Genomic DNA, 6,412 nt, shown 5'->3' with positions numbered 1-6,412 from the left:
TTCAGCTTGCCATATTTCCCACCTAATACTGGAGAAAATAATTGGACAAGTAATAGGCCAAGTATTTCAATCATCTTTCTCATTAATGACCATAGTGAATGTGTGTAGCTGAAAAATTTTCTAGAAACAAAGAATACTAATGTGCTGCTAAAATACCAAGATTTCTCTGTTCTTGCACTCTCAGGAGGTTCCCACCCCCAGATACCATTGAAGATAATTTCCAAATCAGATACCTTTTCTGCACTTCTCCAGATTAAGTTTACAATACCAAACTCATCTAACAGCTGTGTCTCTCATTTTCTATTCCTCCTCTATTCTTCGAAGAAAAGCTGGTGCTTTGGAGAAGCTATCCTTAGTGCTCAAGAAAAGCTGCTTTATTTCTCATGTTCAAGAGGCCACTAGCTGCGATTCAGAATGGGTGATCCTTTGAATTTAGTGCTCAAGAAAAGCTGCTTTCTCATGTTCAAGAGACCACTAGCTGGGATTCAAAATGGGTGATCCTTTGAATATGTATGTTCAAATAAACATTTATTCAGGCAAAGCAAAGTTCTCATTTTCTTTTGCTCAATTTTGTCTTCACCTTGTCCCCACAACAAATTGATCCAGACTAAAAACAACTTGGGGAATAATTAAAAGGTTGCAAAGGGAACAAGAAAAATTAATTTGGACTCACTCAGCCTATTTCAACTTTCAGCTCTGTAAAAGCATAACTACTGGGGTAGTACAATGGTGAGAACAAGTAGCAAAGGTCAGGAATTCTTTAAATTCACATCGCTACAAGAAAAAGATCCATAACCTGAAACTACCAATCAAGACCCATATATGATTTTCTGTGGCAGTTCTATTTACTGCTTTCCTTTCAGTCCATGCTTTTAACAACATGAAGGAAAGGTCAGTGTACTAAGGTGCACCTGTAAGACAAATCAATTTAACATGGAGGTAAATGAATCTGCAAATGCAGATGAAATGTTTCAGCTTCTTTGGTGCAAACTCCCACCAGTCATCTGCTGAAAACCTGACCTATACAGCACGGCAGTTGGTATCTACAAACAGAGCCTTGTTTCCTACAGTCTTAATTCACTCCCTTGTGAAGGGGCATGACCAACTCCCAAATTTTTTTTGCTAGCATCTAGAAGTCCCTAGGTACCACTGATAGTAGTATAAACTGATAGCAGCAAGAACATCTGCGCTTTTATGTGGACACAGAACTAGTGATCTAAACATTTCACGTGTTGATTCACTACATTTCTGTACAGGGAGCTCATAATACCTCAGCACTAATGCTCAGCTATCGACTGCCAAGGTCAGTTTTGTACATCAACAAATTCCAGCAGCTACCAGCAAAATCCCTCTGTTAGAGATTTTTGCAAAGGGAATAAGAAGGAAAGAAAAAAAGTGATGTTTATCTTTTTTTCTATTTTTAACTAGGATGAGACATATGAGTAGAAGTACTAGAAGGACGGAAAGCCACAGCTTCCTAGAAATTAGAAGAGAAATATCTCCTCAATAAAAAGCTTATACTGAGAACTGCCTATGAATTGCACTCTCCTGTTGCCCATGCCTTCTGCTGCCTAATATATTAATAGAACTGCTCACCACATGGGAATTGAATTCGTGAAGAAAGGTGAAAAAATAAAGCTGCTGGCAGATAACATACAAGCTGCTCAAAAGAAATTACACAGGTTCACTCTTCCCTCAAAAAACTAACACATGCTGAGAAACACAGCAAGTTTAACAGTACAGCTTGCAGTGATTTTGCTTTGCTACTGTGGACTGCGTTGGGTTTTTCTTGTTGGATGTTGCATAGCCAAAGCTGGAGTCCAGGTTTTATAAAGAGTGTATATGTATAATATATATAGTTATATATGAAATATACAATATTTAAGACAGGATAAAGAGAATCCAAAGGATTAAGCAGCAAAGAAGGGTGTGAGTTACAAGCGTTTCTCCCCAGTTACATGCCAGCTTTCCAGTTTTATATCTTCTGATACCCTCTCCTGCAGCAGCTCTTCCTAATTAAAATAAAGTAAGAACCTGTTCTTATTTACACCCCTGAATGCTAATATTCAGGGATCGCAAGAGAGACCACAACAAACCTGGAAGGATCTCCAAAGTGCTTTTCAGTGGCAACATGGCATATTGTCAAGAGTGGGAAAGCTGGCCAACTGGCAAAACAACAATTTTAAATGTACTTGGCCAGGCTAGGCCTGTAAAAACAAGATGCTTTGTCAGCCAATGCAGTAGGCACTTACGTTTATAAACAACTCTCTTTTTTCCCCTGAGTTTTCTAAGAACAAATTACTTGCTAATGTTGACATCCAAGTCCTCTGAAGAATGCAGATGGACAGCAACACTGGAGCTATGATGCAGAGGCCAGTTGTTTTGATTCACTGTATACAGTCTCTCCGGCAAAGAAATTCCACTTTTTAAAGATTTTTTAGAGAATCAATCAAAACTTTTGACTTTTGTTTAACAGAGGCTCGTGGAGATCACAATTTTTGGTTGTTCATCCATATCCCCCTTCATTGAAGGCCTCCTGGGATAAATATATTTAATGACATATATTTATGCTGGGATTTATCCTGGGATAAATTACTTCACAAAACAGAACACACTCACTTTATCCAGCTTGAGTCTTGAAGATCTCAAAGCCGGCAACCCTACAGACTCTCAGGGTAACCTACCACAGTTCTGCAGGAATAGCTAAGAAAAGGTTGAAAAGTTATAGAAGTGCTTTCAGTAGGGGAGCCAGGATGAGGATCAAGAGCTGTTAGCTAACAGTATGTTCCAAAAGTGTACCAAACACTTCTGGGGGCAAGGGAGCTGGCAGAAAACCAGGGTGAGGACTTCCAGAAAAGCCACGAGCAGACAGGGATAACATGGGGATGATAAGAAGAATGGAGAACAGGTCCTTCTGACTAACTCCTAAGTGTGCAGCGCCAATTACAGAAAAAGGCAGAGCTGAGTGATGAAATGCATTTGCTGGAGACAATTTTCAACAGACAGGTCTGTTGAACCCGGCTACCCCTGTCCTACCCTCATTGTAGCCTCTATCCCAAGGCTGCAAGAGACGGCTCTGGAGGGTGTTTCATCAAAGCTACGCAACATCTCATTGCTGCAGGAGAATGCCAGATTGATGTTACATAGCAAAATATTTGTTGAGTGCATGAGATACATAACAGATGGCAAGTTCCCTATCATAATGTCCAAGACCTCAATATAGTTTCTGAGAAAGTAAAAAATTTCAAGGCTCCAGGACTGAATCTCAATTTAAGCAGATAAAGGGCAGTAAATATGCACTGTTACGATAACATCTCTCTCTACAGAGCTCACCTTCAATTAATCCAGAATTCTCCCCATAATACCCTGAGCTCATCTACAACCAAAAATATTTATGTCTCACTTAAATTATTATATTCAGCAAATCCAGTTCCAGAGCAAAAACAGTTGACAAGGAACATATGTGTGCATGTGCCTTCACACCTGTTTGTGTATATACACAGCGCAAGCAAACAAGGATGGAAACTGTTAGTACCACTAATTGTAGAATATTCTTGCTTCGTACAGGATGAACAGATGAGATACTCATGAAAGAATACTGTCAAATAGAGTGGAAAAGTGACAATTCAAGTCGGACAGTTATTTAATATCTCCACTTAAGGCTCTTATCTCTGTAACGTATTACACTTGAAAATCCCAAGAGGCACAAATAATAAAATTCCCTTCTTGTTCCCCAAATTTCACTTTTCTTTCAGGAGAAGGTGACAAGAATTGAAATGACAATGCAAAGGACTACAGAGAGTGCCACGCAGAGGATTAAGGAAATAACTGAGTTAAGTCAGTCAACTGTGTTCCAGTTTTCTCTTGTGCTGAGTGACCCGTTGCCCTCTCTGGTTTTTATTTGCTTTGCACTGTACTGCCTTATATAACTGTTCCCTCCAGCTCATAAATTTCCAAGGTGAACAAAAGCTCAAGTGATTACATTCAGCTTGGCCACAAAGGTGATTTTTTTCCACTCACTTCTACTTACTGGGTTTTATATTTTTAATCATATAAAAGTATTAAGCCCATTGCAGTTAAGGTGATCGATTTGGCTTTTAAATGCTCGCACTTTCCCATTTTAGACTGGAACAATATTTCTGATAATGTTAATAACTACAAAGATTAAAATGGACTAAGGCTGGACAGGAAAAATGGTTTGGTGGTGGTTTTTGCAGGTCAGGCTGCCCCTATTTTGTTTCGGGTACCTAGAACTGCTCTTCATCTCCCTAAGCATTGCTTTGCCCATACCGATACCCTACAAAAGGCAGCCTGTCTTTTCAGAATAGATCCTACATAAAAAGGACTGGAAGTCCATTATCTGAAGTTATTTTCAGCGATAGCTCTAAAGCAGCCTGACCTGGAGTCACATAGAGGCAAAAGCAAGTGTAGCCATAATCCTTCCTCCCTATAGCATGAGTTTACTCACGATGTTTTCTTGATCTGACCTTTCACAGCAGTGAAAGCTATTGCTGGAGATAACCCCAGCCTAGGGAAACCAAGAGACCCCGGCTTACAAAAATGTGCAAAACACCAACAGATCCTCAGTGGCATTCAGTCTGTAATCCCAGCAAGGTAATGAGATTTATAGAAGCTAATTCCTAAGAGTTTTACGCTGTGAAAACATGCTCAATTTTAATGTTTGTCAACGTGTGTGAATACAGCTTATCATTTGTTTATAGCACAAACCTTGACCTAAACTTGTGTAGATACACATAATTAACATGTCATAAACAATTTGATCTCCCAAAAGTTTACTTTGAGGCCTACTTCACTCCTTCCCAGAACATTAAAAGAATTAAATCTGCATAGTCATACAAACTAATAGTTGATGAAATTTCAAACTCCAGATGTTCAAAATTCTTGTAGCATTTGACCTCCTACATACTGCACATGACAATTGTTTATGTTCATCATGAATTCTTTCTGTATCTGAATTATCTGAATTGTTACCTAAATTATTATTATTTTCTCTGAACTATAAGGGTCTGGACCCAGCTGTTAGCAGAGGGCAGATGTGATATACCTAAGGCAAATTCCGAGCTGACAGTTTTTACTTTTTCAGTATCAGGTAAATTCTTGCACTGGCAAAGGATCACTTCACCTTATAAGTCCTTTAATCAGAAAGCATTTATCTCACTGGTGAGAGTTATGACAATCAAAATATAGTCAGAACGAGCAAATATTAGATTTTCAATTAATCAAAAGTCTATTACTAATGCTTGCCTGTTCTTTAAGGAAAGATGTTTGTTTTATATGAAGATACATACCCCTGGTGATTTCAGACTTCGGAAAAATTACATGGAATGAAAGGCTGCTCTTTGCCCTTAAATTTGAAAGAAGTGATCCTAATTTCTGAACTTATACTGTGGCTTTTAGTATTTGCTATATAGTAGTATCTACCTACCATTTTGTTTTATGACACCTCTGTCAAATAGATGTTTTAAAAAAGGAAAGAAAAGAGAGAGACAATGTTTTGGGAAAAAAAACCTCTGATCCATAATCCTGATGTGATTTCCTCAGGTCTTTCTAGAAAGAATCCTGCAGTAGCATCCCAGACTTCACGTTAAATTACAGCAGAAAATACTCTTTGCTCATAACATCCCACAAAACTCCAATAAAAGTGCTATTACATGGATCACCAGTATCATGAACACTGTAACAAAATGCATGTGAAAATATTCACTCTGTAAATAAGTTCAAGCATAAAATCCAAGAGCAAATACTCAGGCTAATGGATAACAAAGACTTCATCAGTCTCAGATATTAAACTGCAAAGTATACAATGCTGCAAGAAAGCAAAACTTACTGGCATATCAACCCAGAACACTAGTGGGAAGAGCATAGCCCCAAGGGAGGGGCACATCTCATACAGAAAATAACATGACAAAGTCCATAAAACAAGTTTAAATAGATCTTAATGCCAAGCCACAGTGCAAAACCAGTGCATTTATTGTCTATAAATGACAAGGTCAGATATAAATCCGTGACTGAAATCTGCAAGTAGCCTAACATTGTGCGCCTGCGACCATTCACTCTACGGAGCAGCATTGATGCAGCGGGGCAGGAAGGGCACGAGAAGGGCGACTCTCCAGCTCACCCCGCTGTCCCTCCCAGCAGACTCGCGTCTGGTTGAAATTTCATGCCAAAAGAGCTTTACAGTGATGCTCAGAAAGGGAGAACAAGATTAAAAAGGACATAAAGAAGGGGGCAGGGAGCTATAGATGTTTTAAGAGAAAGCCAGCAGGGTATAGAGATACAGGAGGATAAAACCCTTGTGCAAAAGAAAAGATGGGCTGTTCAAAAGGAAAGCATGAACTGGCAGTGATGAGCACTGAATATCACAAACAGATGAAGGCAAATGCAGGCAAAA

The sequence above is a fragment of the Pterocles gutturalis genome, unplaced genomic scaffold (genome assembly GCF_000699245.1).
Source record: "Pterocles gutturalis isolate BGI_N339 unplaced genomic scaffold, ASM69924v1 scaffold11495, whole genome shotgun sequence".
Lineage (NCBI taxonomy): Eukaryota > Metazoa > Chordata > Aves > Pterocliformes > Pteroclidae > Pterocles > Pterocles gutturalis.
Note: the sequence above shows the minus strand (reverse complement) of the source record.